We start from the raw sequence: 15,440 nt of genomic DNA on the forward strand, positions 1-15,440 counted from the left end.
AATCATCTCCTTAGTTTTGTTGACGTTGAGTGTGAGGTTATTTTCCTGACACCACACTCCGAGGGCCCTCACCTCCTCCCTGTAGGCCGTCTCGTCGTTGTTGGTAATCAAGCCTACCACTGTTGTGTCGTCCGCAAACTTGATGATTGAGTTGGAGGCGTGCGTGGCCACGCAGTCGTGGGTGAACAGGGAGTACAGGAGAGGGCTCAGAACGCACCCTTGTGGGGCCCCAGTGTTGAGGATCAGCGGGGTGGAGATGTTGTTGCCTACCCTCACCACCTGGGGGCGGCCCGTCAGGAAGTCCAGTACCCAGTTGCACAGGGCGGGGTCGAGACCCAGGGTCTCGAGCTTGATGACGAGCTTGGAGGGCACTATGGTGTTGAATTCCGAGCTGTAGTCGATGAACAGCATTCTCACATAGGTATTCCTCTTGTCCAGATGGGTTAGGGCAGTGTGCAGTGTGGTTGAGATTGCATCGTCTGTGGACCTATTTGGGCGGTAAGCAAATTGGAGTGGGTCTAGGGTGTCGGGTGGGGTGGAGGTGATATGGTCCTTGACTAGTCTCTCAAAGCACTTCATGATGACGGAAGTGAGTGCTACGGGGCGGTAGTCGTTTAGCTCAGTTACCTTAGCTTTCTTGGGAACAGGAACAATGGTGGCCCTCTTGAAGCATGTGGGAACAGCAGACTGGTATAGGGATTGATTGAATATGTCCGTAAACACACCGGCCAGCTGGTCTGCGCATGCTCTGAGGGCGCGGCTGGGGATGCAGTCTGGGCCTGCAGCCTTGCGAGGGTTAACACGTTTAAATGTCTTACTCACCTCAGCTGCAGTGAAGGAGAGTCCGCATGTTTTCGTTGCAGGCCGTGTCAGTGGCACTGTATTGTCCTCAAAGCGGGCAAAAAAGTTATTTAGTCTGCCTGGGAGCAGGACATCCTGGTCCGTGACTGGGCTGGATTCCTTCTTGTAGTCCGTGATTGACTGTAGACCCTGCCACATGCCTCTTGTGTCTGAGCCGTTGAATTGAGATTCTACTTTGTCTCTGTACTGACGCTTAGCTTGTTTGATAGCCTTGCAGAGGGAATAGCTGCACTGTTTGTATTCGGTCATGTTACCAGTCACCTTGCCCTGATTAAAAGCAGTGGTTCTCGCTTTCAGTTTCACGCAAATGCTGCCATCAATCCACGGTTTCTGGTTAGGGAATGTTTTAATCGTTGCTATGGGAACGACATCTTCAACGCAAGTTCTAATGAACTCGCACACCGAATCAGCGTATTCGTCAATATTGTTATCTGACGCAATACGAAACATGTCCCAGTCCACGTGATGGAAGCAGTCTTGGAGTGTGGAGTCAGCTTGGTCGGACCAGCGTTGGACAGACCTCAGCGTGGGAGCTTCTTGTTTTAGTTTCTGTCTGTAGGCAGGGATCAACAAAATGGAGTCGTGGTCAGTTTTTCCGAAAGGAGGGCGGGGCAGGGCCTTATATGCGTCGCGGAAGTTAGAGTAACAATGATCCAAGGTCTTTCCACCCCTGGTTGCGCAATCGATATGCTGATAAAATTTTGGGAGTCTTGTTTTCAGATTAGCCTTGTTAAAATCCCCAGCAACAATGAATGCAGCCTCCGGATAAATGGATTCCAGTTAATAAATGCAAAGAGTCAAATAAAGTTTGTTCAGAGCCATCGATGTGTCTGCTTGGGGGGGATATATACGGCTGTGATTATAATCGAAGAGAATTCTCTTGGTAGATAATGTGGTCTACATTTGATTGTGAGGAATTCTAAATCAGGTGAACAGAAGGATTTGAGTTCCTGTATGTTTCTTTCATCACACCATGTCTCGTTAGTCATAAGGCATACGCCCCCGCCCCTCTTCTTACCAGAAAGATGTTTGTTTCTGTCGGCGCGATGCGTGGAGAAACCCCCTGGCTGCACCGCCCCCGATAGTGTCTCTCCAGTGAGCCATGTTTCCGTGAAGCAAAGAACGTTACAGTCTCTGATGTCCCTCTGGAATGCTACCCTTGCTCGGATTTCATCAACCTTGTTGTCAAGAGACTGGACATTGGCGAGAAGGATGCTAGGGAGTGGTGCACGATGTGCCCGTCTCCGGAGTCTGACCAGAAGACCGCCTCGTTTCCCTCTTTTTCGGAGTCGTTTTTATGGGATCCACTCCGTTGTCCTGGGTGAAAGGCAGAACACAGGATCCGCGTCGCGAAAAACATATTCTTGGTCGTACTGATGGTGAGTTGACGCTGATCTTATATTCAGTAGTTCTTCTCGACTGTATGTAATGAAACCTAAGATGACCTGGGGTACTAATGTAAGAAATGACACGTAAAAAAACAAAACACTGCATAGTTTCCTAGGAACGCGAAGCAAGGCGGCCATCTCTGTCGGCGCCGGAAGTAACACACTTATAGCCATTTTAATAAAGAATAGGTAAGGGTACAGGTGACAAAACTAAATCATCTGATGGTGTGATGAGCACAGTGCTTTAACCAACACCTATCTCATTGATACTGCTGATAGTCCATAGTAAATCCCATGCCACACTGGGCAGGGCAGGTGTGTATAAAGCTGTTGTTGGTGTGGTCAATCTGATAGCACTTACAGGTACATGAGGGAGGATGAGGGAAGCTCCTAGCGTCCTCCATCTTGGTATTCTTGGGCCCTCCTCACACGCGCCGTCGCCGCACTTTATTCCCAATGTATTTCAGAGTCTAGGTAACACACACATGCAGAGGGATATGAGTACAAACTCTGAAACTGCCCAGCAAAATAAAACAGGCAAGCTGTATCTCAGATCACAAAGTGACACACTTTAAAAGAAAGAACCGGAGGCGTAATTCTAAAGTAATGAAAATGTGAGATGCACGTTTACTATCACGATAAGAAAATAAGGACACAAGTTAACATTCGGAGGGATCAAAGTTGCAGCAGGTCAAGTGACTCACAAAAGCCACGACCAGGGATGTGTCAGCCCTTATGCCCCCCCCCCCCGACACCCACACTACACAAACACACCACCGTCACACTGAGTCAGCAATAGTCTGTGTCGAGCTCTAGAGAGATGGCCAGTGAGACTGAGCATGTCCTCCCAGACCACCCACCCTGCAGGCTATAACCATTGGCTACTGAGGACGACCAGTGAAGAGTCAACCATGCCAGCCTATTCAACCATGTCCTGTCCTGTGTTTTACACTACAATAACGGCAAATGTAAAAACAGTAAATGTGAAGTCCATTTGTAAGCTTTATGAAATGCATGTACAATGGAACATGGGCATTTCTAAAGCTTATTTGCTTCAACAAACAACATATATGCCATTTAAATAGACATACTTACAGTATATAGTAGGGGGGGGGGGGGGAAACTACGGCCGATTAAAAGCGGCCTGCAGTGGATTTAGCATAAACAATTTAATCAAAACAAATTGTAGTTAACTAAATGCGCAACTTGGTTCATAGACCCATGGTTACGTGAGTAGCCTTCGATATACACTGAGTATACCACACATTAGGAATACATTTCTAATATTGAGTTGCACCCCCCTTTTTTTGCCCTCGGAACAGTCTCAATTCATCGGGGCATGGACTCTACAAGGTGTCAAATGCGTTCCACAGGGATGCTGGCCCATGTTGGCTCCAATGCTTCCCATCGTTGTTTCAAGTTGGCTGAATGTACGTTGGGTGGTGGACCATTCTTGATACACACGGGAAACTGTTGAGTGTGAAAAACCCAGCAGCGTTGCAGTTCTTGACATAAACCGGTGCACCTGGCACCTACTACCATAAACCTGTTCAAAGGCAGTTAAATATTTTCTCTTTCCCATTCACCTTCTGAATGGCACGCATATACTATCCATGTCTCAATTGTTTCTAAGCTTAATAATCCTTCTTTAACCTGTCTCCTCCCCTTCACCTACACTGATTGAAGTGGATTTAACAAGTGACATCAATAAGGGATCATAGCTTCCAACTGGATTCACCTGGTCAGTCTGTCATGGAAAGAGCAGGTGTTCCTAATGTTTTGTATAGTCAATGTTCTTCATACTTCAGAAAGTATTAACACCCCTCGACTTTTTCCACATTTTGTTGTTACAGCCTGAATTTAAAATGATTGCATTGAGAGATGTTTTGTCACACACAATATCCCTAATGTCAAAGTGGAATTACGTTTTTTTTTACAAAATAATAAAAGATGAAAAGCTAGAGTCAATAAGTATTCAACCCTTTTATTATGGCAAGTCCAAATAAGTTCAGGAATTAAAAATGTGCTTAACAAGTCACATAATGTTGTATGGACTCCCTCTGTGTGCAATAATAGTGTTTTACATGATTTTACAATGACTCTCTCAACTCTGTACCCCACGACACATACAATTATCTATAAGGTCCCTCAGTTGAGCAGTGTATTTCAAACACAGATTCAACCACAAAAACCAGGGAAGTTTTCCAATGCCTCGCAATGAAGGGCACCTATTGGTAGATGGTAACAACAACAAAAAGACATTGAATATCAAGTTATTAATTACCCTTTGGATGGTGTATCAATACCCCCAGACACTACAGAGATGCAGGCGTCCTTCCTAACTCAGTTGCCGCAGAGGAAGGAAACCACTCAGGGATTTCACCATAAGGCCAATGGTGACTTTAAACAGTTACAGAGTTTAATGGCTGTGACAGGAGAAAACTGAGGATGGATCAACAAGCATATTGTTACTCCACAATACTAACCTAATTGACAGAGTAAAAAGACGTAAGCGTGAACAGAATAAAAACTATTCCAAAACATGCATTCTGTTTGCAACAAGGCGCTAAAGTAATACTGCAAAAAATGTGGCAAAGCAATTAACTTTTTGTCCTGAATACAAAGTGTTATGTTTGGGACAAATCCAATACAACACATTACCTATGTATTATGTCATTAGGTTTTTGTCATTCTTTAGTTTTTTTGTCGTATGTCTGTTGTGTAGTAAATATTTCAGCTTTTATTTTCATTGTGTTTATTTGTTTTCTCCTGTGAAGCACATTTCGTTGCATTCCATGTCTGAAATGTGCTGTATAAATAAAGCTAGATTTGGTTTGATTACGGAGTACCACTCTCCATATTTTCAAGCATTGTGGTGGCTGCATCACGTTATGGATATTCTTGTAATCATTAAGGACTGGGGAGTTTTTCAGGATAAAGAAACAAACTGAATGTAAGCAAAATCCCTGGTTCAGTTTGCTTTCCACGAGAGACTGGAAGATTAATTTACCTTTCAGCAGCACAATAACCTTAAACACAAGTCCAAATCTACACTGGAGTTGCTTACTTTGGGGCGGCAGGTAGCGTAGTGGTTAGAGCGTTAGGTCAGTAACCGAAAGGGTCGCCGGATTGAATCCCTGAGCTTACAAGGTTAAAAATCTATTGTTCTGCCCCGGAAAAAGGCAGTTTGCCCACTGTTCCCCGGTAGGCCGTCATTGTCAATAAGAATTTGTTCTTAACTGACTTGCCTAGTTAAATAAAGGTTAAATAAAAAAATCACCAAGAAGAAAGTGGTGGCTGGGTTACAGTTTGGAATTATATCTGCTTGAATATCTATGGCAAGACCTGAAAATAGTTGTCTAGCAATGATCAACTACCAATTTGACAGAGCTTGAATAATTTTTTAAAGAATAATGGGCAAAAAAAATAAAAATAATGGGCACCCTGAAAGCTCACAGCTGGAATCGCTGCCAAAGATGATTCTAACATGTATTGACTCAGCGGGTTGAATACTTACCTAATCAAGATATATTAGTGTTTTATTTTTCATAAACTAAACAAAAAATATAAAACGCAACATGCAACAATTCCTAAGATTTTAATGAGTTATAGTTCATATAAGGAAAATCAGTCAATTTAACTACATTCATTAGGCCCTAATCTATGGATTTCATATTATTTTCCTTGTGCAGCACGACACATTTCCGTCGCATAGAGTTGATCAGGCTGTTGATTGTGGCCTGTGGAATGTTGTCCCACTCCTCTTGAATTTCTGTGCGAAGTTGCTGGATGCTGTTGTACACGTCGATCCAGAGCATTCCAAACGGGCTCAATGGGTGACATGGCTGATGAGTATGCAGGCCATTGAAGAAATGGGACATTTTCAGCTTCCAGGAATTGTGTACAGACCCTTGCGGCATTATCATGCTGAAAGAGGATGGATGGCAGATGGAGGCGGATGAATGGCATGACAATGGGCCTCAGGATCTTGTCATAGTATCTTTGTGCATTCAAATTTCCATCGATAAAATGCATATGTGTTCGTTGTTCGTAGCTTACGCTGCAGTTGGTCTGCGGTTTTCAGTTGTGAGGCCAGTTGAACATACTGCCAAATTCTCTAAAACAACGATGAGGCAGCTTATGGTAGAGAAGTTAACATTCAATTCTCTGGCAACAGCTTTGGTGGACATTCCTGCACTCAGCATGCCAATTGCATGCTCCCTCAAAACTTGAGACATCTGTGGCAGTGTTGTGTGACAAAACTGCACAATGGCCTTTAACTGTCCCCAGCACAAGGTGCACCTGTGTAATGTCCATGTTGTTTAATCAGTTTCTTGATATGTCACACCTGTCAGGTGGATGGATTATCTTTGCACAGCAGAAATGCTCACTAACAGGGATGTAAACAAAAGAAAATCTTCCACTTCAACATTAGAGTATTTTGTGTAGCTCGTAGACAAGAAAATTACAATTAAATACATTTTAATCCTATTTTGTCACAACAAATGTGGAAAAAGTCAAGGGGTGTAAATACTTTCTGAATGCACTATGTACAAATTCTAATGGACCTATATATATATATATATATATATATATATATATATATATATATATATATATATATATATATATATATATATATATATATATATATATATGTTTTAATAAATGCCCTTTTCCTGGCCCAACAAATTAGTCCCCAAAAAATCTGTGCGGCCTTCCTCTGTTGAATTTCTAAATCTCAAGTTTTTACTTTTTTTTTTCAATTGAACCTTTACTTAACTAGGCAAGTCAATTAAGAACAAATTCTTATTTACAATGACGGTCTACCCTGGCCAAACCCTAACCTGGACGGCGCTGGGCCAATTGTGCAACTCTCTATGGGTCTGTAGTGACACCTCTAGCACTGAGATGCAGTGCCATAGACGGCTGCGCCACCCAGGAGCCCACCCCTGGTCTAATATCTATTTAAGGCTTTATGTCTACTGAGGCATAGTTTGACGTATCAAACATCAAAGGTATAATGAGAACAACACTGAAAAGGCATCAACAACATGCATTCAAATCTGATCCAACGGCCGTTGCTAGGATGCTAATATGGCCCTCGTCAATGCATTGCTGGTTCCTCCTACTGAATAAGGGTCTTTATTCAGACAAATTGGGGCATTGCATTCATCAACACATATCAAAAAAGGACATGTTGGCCTATTGAGAAATGACTTGAGGAGGATTATTCTTTAATTACTAGGCAAGACAAAGGCTGTGTCACAAACGCAAGACTCATCTCCTCTTGCTAGAATACATTCTATTCTTCAGTCAAAGTCCTAGTCCTCAGGAAGACATTATTAAGAGGGTGCGGTATGAACGAGATTACGTGTGGGTGGGAGGAATGGAGGGAAGGTATAAGGGCAAAATAGAGGAGAAACGTGGAGGAGGTGGTTTAAGGGCAAGGATTGAGGTGGATGACGGAGGTATCAGGGAAGTTTGGAGGGGTGAGGACATATGGTGGAGATGTATAAGTGAATGGATGATGATGATGAAGTGGAGGAGAAAGAGGTATAAAGGATGTGATGTGACAAAGAGGATGGGAGAGGTGGATGGCGGAAGAAAAGAGAGGTTGGCAGGAGATGGAGAAGTGAGGAAGTGGGTGGAGGAAGGGGCAGTGTGGGTGTACACGGAGTGAAAGGTAGAAAAAAGATAAAGGGAGAGGTACAGACAAGAGAGGTCAGGGAGAGGTGAGGCAGGATCTCTGACATTTGCTTATGCTATTGCGAAGCTGTGGGAACAGGGCTGGCTGGCCCACAATGCATCTGGGGCCGTGCTGCTTGGCAGCATTGCAGAGTGCATCGAGGGCCAGGAGGATTTTCACCCAGGATGCATGAAGGCAGAGCAAACAAACCAGGCCGGCCAACACTCCACACTGGTGATTACTCTAAATGTTACAAGGCCACATTGGACACAGTTATCTTCCGGGTGACTCTCAAAAAACTTGGCTTGACCACAATCCCAAGGGCTCCTTTAAATGGAACCATTGCAACCATTGCACAGAAGAAGTGTTTTGTTGAAACAGCTTCCAAAATGGAGTATTACGTCAAGCATTTCATTAACTGTAAAACCACTCATGTCATCTATAGATTGGAATGTCCACAGTGCAAGGTGTTCTACATTGGACGGACAAAGAGACGCCTTCAAGACCGCTTAGCGGAACACAAGTACGCCATACGGGTAGGCAATGAAGACTACCCCATGGCAAGGCACTACAAGTCCCTACACCATGGCAAGGCACTACAAGTCCTTACACCATGGCAACCCTGCCTCCATACAAGCTATGGGTATTGATCATATTCCGTCCTCAATTAGAAAAGTGGACCGTCTTAAACAGTTAAATCAAAGGGAACGTTTTTGGATTTACAAACTACAGGCCACTAAATACCCTGGTTTAAATGAAGATATGGATTTCTCACCCTTCCTGTAGGGTCGTGATGGGTCCATTTGCTGTCATCCAGTAGACATTTTGCTTAATTTGCCCTCAGCTACGGTTAGACTGTTGTTGTTCATCTTTTGCTGTGTTCTAGTGTACTATGGAACAAATTGCTTTCTTATTCTTGACACTTCTCCCAGTCATATTTAAGGTTAGAACTACCTTTTAGTCTTCTGATACTTCTAGCTTGGAGTTGTATTTTTATGATAACTTAGCTACAGTATTTCACCTTTTAATGTGTATAGTATTGCTTACTAGGTGTGTCCAATCTATTTTGTAACCACTCCCTCTTCTAATTAGGGCTAATTGTAAAGCTGTTCAAAAGAGGACCTTGTATTCCTTTTTTTGTACTCGCTAACGAAGGCCATGCTGCCGAAACGCGTCGGTTTAAAAAAAACAACAACTTTGTTTCTATTGAACATGCCATACTAATAAAGGCATTTTAATTAATTATATGAAGAGTGCTTTGGTCCTCCTTTCTTTTTGATTACCAATTTACCCCTTTTACCAAAGAGCACCTTCTATCTACCAAAATGTACTATTGTGTACCTTAGTAGCGCTTCCCTTCCTCCTCTTTCTACTAGCCACATTGGACATGTTTGGAGAGGGCTGGCCAAGAGGAAATCAACGATGCTACTGCTGCCAACAGGTTCATAGAGCCATTTTAATCTAGGTGTCACGGATACGAACCTTATTGAGTGATAAAGATGCCCAAATGTTTAACAGAAGAGGATGACTGAAAGCTAAAACAACTCACTGAAAGTAGGGATTTAAACAAAAATGTCTTCTGCTGTTGCTTGAATGAATCCAATCAAATTTTCAGCTCAAAAATTAGTAGCAATTGTTATATAATGGTAATAGATGCAGCATGTTCACATTCTGAAATTAGCTAAAACATTAGATTAGCTCATTTTTATATTACCTTAGCAAATTAGGTCTTAATGAGTAGCACAAGTGGGTTCCACTACCAACACATTGAACAACAAGGCTGAACAGGGTAGAAAGGTGGAAGAGCTTGGCATTATCTGTATTCTGTTGGCATATTTTAGTCAGACAGCGCCCTCATGTGGACTCAGGTGTAACCACCTTACACAGCAGTTTGAGTTGAGTGTGGTGGCAAGTGAACTGACGTTTTGATAAACAGACATGCCAGTACAGTCTTACAATGATAAAGCACTAAAGTAAGCAATAAATCAGAAAACATTCATATAATGAATCAATCATGAAAGAAAGTAGGTATGGAAATATCAATAGGAGCAAAGCATCTACACCAAACTGCAGCTAGAGTCTAACTAGGGAGACTCACAATCTGGTCAAGTCATTCTAGATATGAGTGAGGCTCCCACTGCTCCCTTCCTGTCCTGCCCCACGATGATGTGGTTCTTTGACAGCTGCTCCTGGACCAGAATGACCTTCTCCTGACCTTTGACAATGAAGTGGCCCCCTGTGGATGTAGAGAGAAGGACGCAAGTTCACACACACACACACACACACACCTCAACTTCTTGCTCTGGGAAGTGTGGGGGCTGATACCCCATGGAGCATTCAAAGGGGTATAGTCCAGTAGCTGAGCAGGGGAGAGTGTTCCTGGCATATATGATTGGCTTGCACTGACTGGCAGTTAAATTAGGGATGAAACCCAGATGACAGGCTGGCTGATGACCCGATAAGAGTGCAGAAAGTCTTCCAGAATTGGGACAAGAACTGGAGGACCCCGATCCGAGACAATGTCAACCGGGAGTCCAAGGATCCGGAAGACGTGCTGCCCCATAAGCTGGGCCATCTCCTTGGCTGAAGGTAACTTCGGAAGAGAGATGAAATGGGCTGCCTGGTGAACCGATCTACCACCGTCAGGATGGTGGTGTTGCCATCTGATGGAGGAAGCCCAGTGACAGAATCCAGGGAAATATGGGACCAGGGGCGATGAGGGACAGGGAGTGGCTGTAGGAGGCCAGACGGAGCTTGCCGCGGAGTCTTGCTTTGTGCACACACCATGCATGCTGCGACGAAGGCCGAGATGTCAGGAACCATGGTGGGCCACCAGAAGCATTGACGAAGGAAAGCCAGAGAGTTCAACGAGTGCCAGGACGAGAGGTAAGCCTGGAAGAGTGAGCCCATTCCAGGACCTGAGGCCGGACCGAATCAGGAACGAACAGCTGGTTAGCCGCCCCCCCCCCCCCCATTGTCCAACTGGGAATGCTGTGCCTTGCAGACCAGAGCCTCAATTTCCCAAACAACATAAGCCACCAAATAAGAGGCAGGGAGGATGGTCTCAGATTCAGAGGGAGTGGCAGTGGAACTGTACAGACGGGATAGAGCGTCTGGCTTCACTTTTTTTGACCCAGGGCCGTAGGAGATGGTGAAATTGGCAGTGTGGAGGTATTGTAAATTCTTATGATCCGTCCATACCAGAAATGGATGTTCCGCCCCTTTCAGCCAGTGTCTCCGCTCCTCCAGAGCCATCTCAACTGCTAGGAGTTTCCGGTTCCAAACATCATAATTCCTCTCCGCAGAGTTGAGACGATGGGACAGGAAAGCACAGGGATGAAGCTTTTGGTCCTGGACGGATCACTGGGAAAGAACGGACCCTACTCCCACGTCGGAAGCATCAACCTCCACCACAAACTGACGAGTTGGGTCCGGATGGATTAGGATGGGAGCAGTAGTAAATCTCTGCTTTAGATCCCCAAAAGCCTTGTCCGCTGCTGGGGACCATGTGAACAGTACCTTGGGAGAGGTGAGTGCAGAGAGGGGAGCCGCCAGGTTGCTGAGCCCTGAATGAAACAGCGGTAGAAGTTTGCTAAACCCAGAAACCATTGGAGCTGCACCTTGGACGTGGGCTGGGGCCAATCCACCACCACTCCTTCTCCGAATCCATCTGTACTTCCCCTCAGCAATAATGTATCCCAGAAAGGAGATAGTTGAGTGGTGGAACTCGCACTTCGCAGCCTCTCCAAGAGGCGCTGAATGACCTGTCGAACATGTTCCTGGGCAGAACGAGAGAAAATGAGAGAAAATGAAGAATGTCGCGGAGGTAGACAAAAACAAAACAATTCAACATGTCCCGGAGCACATCGTTGACCAGTGCCTGGAAGACAGCAGGCGCGTGAGTCCAAATGGCATAACCAGGTACTCATTGTGTCCACTCGCAGTGTTGAAAGCTGTCTTCCACTTGTCTCCTTTGCGTATCTGCACAAGGTGGTAGGCATTCCGAAGGTCCAATTTTGAAAAGATAGTAGCCCCCTGGAGAGGTTCAAAAGCTGAGGAGAGGAGTGGTAGAGGGTACCGATTTTTTATTGTAATATCATTGAGGACCCGGTAATCAATACATGGACGCAGGGTCTTGTCCTTCTTCCCTACAAAGATGAATCCTGCGCCGGCAGGAGAGGCAAAGGGGCGAATGCTCCCAACAGCCAGTGAGTCCTCGATGTACTCCTCCATGGCCTTGGTCTCAGGACCGGACAGGGAATATAGCCGGCCTCGAGACGGTGTGGTGCCTGGGAGGAGATCAATAGCACAATCGTAAGGACGGTGTGGAGGAAGGGAGGTAGCACGAGTATTGCTGAAAACCTCCAGGAGGTCATGATACTCTGCGGGCACGGCAGAGAGATCCGAGGCCATACTTAATGGCTGTGCCGCCTTTAGGCAGTGTGAATGGCAAAATGAGCTCCAACCCAGAATGGAACCCGTAGTCCAGTCAATATCTGGGTCGTGTTTTTGGAGCCAAGAAAAACCCAAAACATCAGGTATGTGGGAGGACTTAATGAGGAGGAGCTGAATTGACTCACTGTGGTTTCCAGATACGCGCATATTAATTCCTTGGTATGGAGCATCGGAAAATGCCCATGGTTTAGATCGATTAGGATATCATTTAGAATCACTGGTAAATTTAACCACTTGAGGATTTTCGATAATAAGACAGAATAGCAAGCCACACGGCCATACAGATTAGGGTAGCGCTTGACATGTTGCTAGCACGGGAGGGGGGAGCGTGCAAAATGATAGGTGACCATTGCTATACATTCACACCCAGGGGTGAGGGTAACTGGACTATGGTAGTGGAACATCTGAAAGAGCTCAGCGGTGATCTTGCAAACAAACACCAACCAGACAACGATTGGAATCTGTTTGGATGGGTTCAGTCATTATTTGGTGTTATGGGAGCTACAATATATTTCATTGGTTGCTTTATGGCTTCTTTATTTTTTTTTTACTATAGTGTTTATTATAACTTGTGTTAAGTAATTGTACGGCAAAGACATTGAGACTATTCTTGCCATGCCATTACTGTCCCCCGAAGGAGATGCCTCAGAACCCTATTTATGTCATGCCTTGATCTGTTTCACCTGTTCTTGTGATTGTCTCCACTACCTCCAGGTGTCGCTTATTTTCTCAGTTTTCCCAGTTCCTGTTTCTCTGTGCCAGTTCGTCTTGTCCTCCTGGTTTTTACCATTGCATGTTTCTGGACTCTGTACCCACCTGCCTGACCATTCTGATGGCCTGAACTCGAGCCTGCCTGCCACACTGTACCTCCTGGACTCTGAATTGGTTTTGACCTTTTGCCTGTCCACGACCATTCCCTTGCCTACCCTTTTGGAATACAATAAATATCAAAGACTCAAACCACCTGCCTCCCGTGTCTGCATCTGGGTCTGGTCTTGTATCCTTATAGTACGAACTGGCTATAACAGACCCAGCAGACCTGGACCAGCTCAGCCACGCTGTCTCCCTGCAGGGAGCCACCATTGAGAGACATGAGGAGCTACTACAGGACCTTCTGAACGCCATGACCAAGGGTTTAAGGCTATTATGGAGCAAATCAGGGAGTTAACTCATAGGTAGCCTGCCACCTCTGAGAACCCCCAACCACCCAGTAACTTTTTCCCTATGAGTGGTGAGTTTGTACAGGCTACCCCGGCTTTCCAAGAATCCCACTTACCTCCTCTGGAGCGATACTCTGGGGATCCTGGTACCTGCTGGAGTTCTCTTTTTTGAGCTACTGCCATCTTCGTTTCCTTCGGACCGATCAAAGATAGTGTATATTATTATGCTAATTTTCAGGAAGGGCGCTCTCCTGGGCCAGGGCAGTTTGGGATCAACAATACACCATTTGTCGTCATCTGGAGGATTTCATGGCAGAGGTGAGGAAGGTGTTCGATAGAGGTCCGGTTTTCCAACCACCCCTTGCTGCTCCCTGCTCACTTGTGTTTCGACAATTTCTAGAAAAATGTCCTTCTTTTCCACAGTTATAACAAACAAAGTTCCTGTCCTGTTGTTGCTGCTGTCTGGCCCACCCGTCAGCACTGGCTCCCCTCCTCATCCTCTACCTCTTCCCCTCTGTCCATCATTTTGAGATCTTTCCTGAGCCTGCCGCTGCTGGCCCTGTCCTTGATAAAAGCCAGCTGTGCAGCTTGTAACTTCACTCCTTCTTTTTCTATTCTCTGTTTTGTCTTGTCTTCTTGAGACAATTGCTGCCTCTCAGCATGTTAATTAACAGTGTTCAATAACCGCTTGTAGACTGGTAGTTTCCCAGCTAATGCAAGTCATTTTAAACTGTTTATCAAGGGCTGGCAAAAGTCCATTCATTAGGGCCGCTTTAAAAAGGTTGTCGTCGTCATCATTGTGGCAGCCATCAGTCATTGGTTTGAGTCCGCTATGCTTACGGTAGCAGGTCTCCAGTCTGTCTTTAGCCTTCCAATGACTCCTTAGCTTTCTGTGTGCAACTATGGATAGCTGCCCAATTGGTCATGGGTGGGTAATGTTCTTTTATGCGATCACACAGCATAGCCAGTTGGGTCTTATGGGCTTTACCCTCTTCCCATTGATAGTTTTCATCAAGCCTCCCTCCGCATCCGCCCATCGCAGCCTCATCTTGATACGGCAAATGTGAGCGATCTCAGCTGCAGATGGCTTGTTCAGCAGGGCCATCTTAAGTAGCTGTGTGGTAAAGTCACTAGAAAAAAGGACATTGAATGCCCACCCTAGTCACACCCTGGCCTAACCAAAATAGAGATAAAAAAGCCTCTATGGCCAGGGCGTGACAGTCAGTCCGAGGCTTAACAAACGTAGCCGAGTATCTGCATTTATAGAGAAAATACAACCCCTTTCTGTATACGTGGCAGTCAACAGATAGTGTGCAAAAGGTAATTAGTTGTCTGTGCAGACTTTAAGATAGCACGAGGTTGCTAGCCTGAGGGCTCAACCGTCTAACTGCATTCAAAACAACAAACGCTATTGTACTCCTTTCTGCAAGGTTCTATACATGTGACTTTCTTAGATAGTAAACCCACATGCTGCGGTTGCACCCAATCATCACTTAGCTGTAAGCCCAGTCTTATGAATAAGTCACACCAAGATAAGTTTGTATCTGGTTAGAATAAACACTAGCATATAACAAGATACCATTCTTTAAGCAGTAAAACACGGGATAGCATGACTAATTATGAGGCTGATCAATATCTCAGCCTCCCCTCCCCCTGTCAACTTCCCAATAGTCACCCCTGAAACCCAGCTCTCCGAAATCGTCCCCATTGACTCTCCATATATCTCAACACTCATGCATGTCATCCAAGACTACAACTTTCTCCCTGGATCCTCTCTCCACTGCTCTCATCAAAGTCTGACTTCCTCCTCCCTGTCATTATATCCCACACATCGTCAACCATTCACTCGCCCACAGAACTGTCCCCTACAAAACACCCCCATCTTAA

General features: G+C 45.1%; 1 pseudogene; it reads right to left on the bottom strand.

Annotated features, from left to right (window-relative positions):
- Positions 1 to 13,736, bottom strand: part of LOC110532287 — a 49,703-nt pseudogene extending 35,967 nt beyond the window's left edge.
- Positions 13,737 to 15,440: the final 1,704 nt, after the last annotated feature.

Source organism: Oncorhynchus mykiss, chromosome 1 (genome assembly GCF_013265735.2).
Source record: "Oncorhynchus mykiss isolate Arlee chromosome 1, USDA_OmykA_1.1, whole genome shotgun sequence".
NCBI classification, from domain to species: domain Eukaryota; kingdom Metazoa; phylum Chordata; class Actinopteri; order Salmoniformes; family Salmonidae; genus Oncorhynchus; species Oncorhynchus mykiss.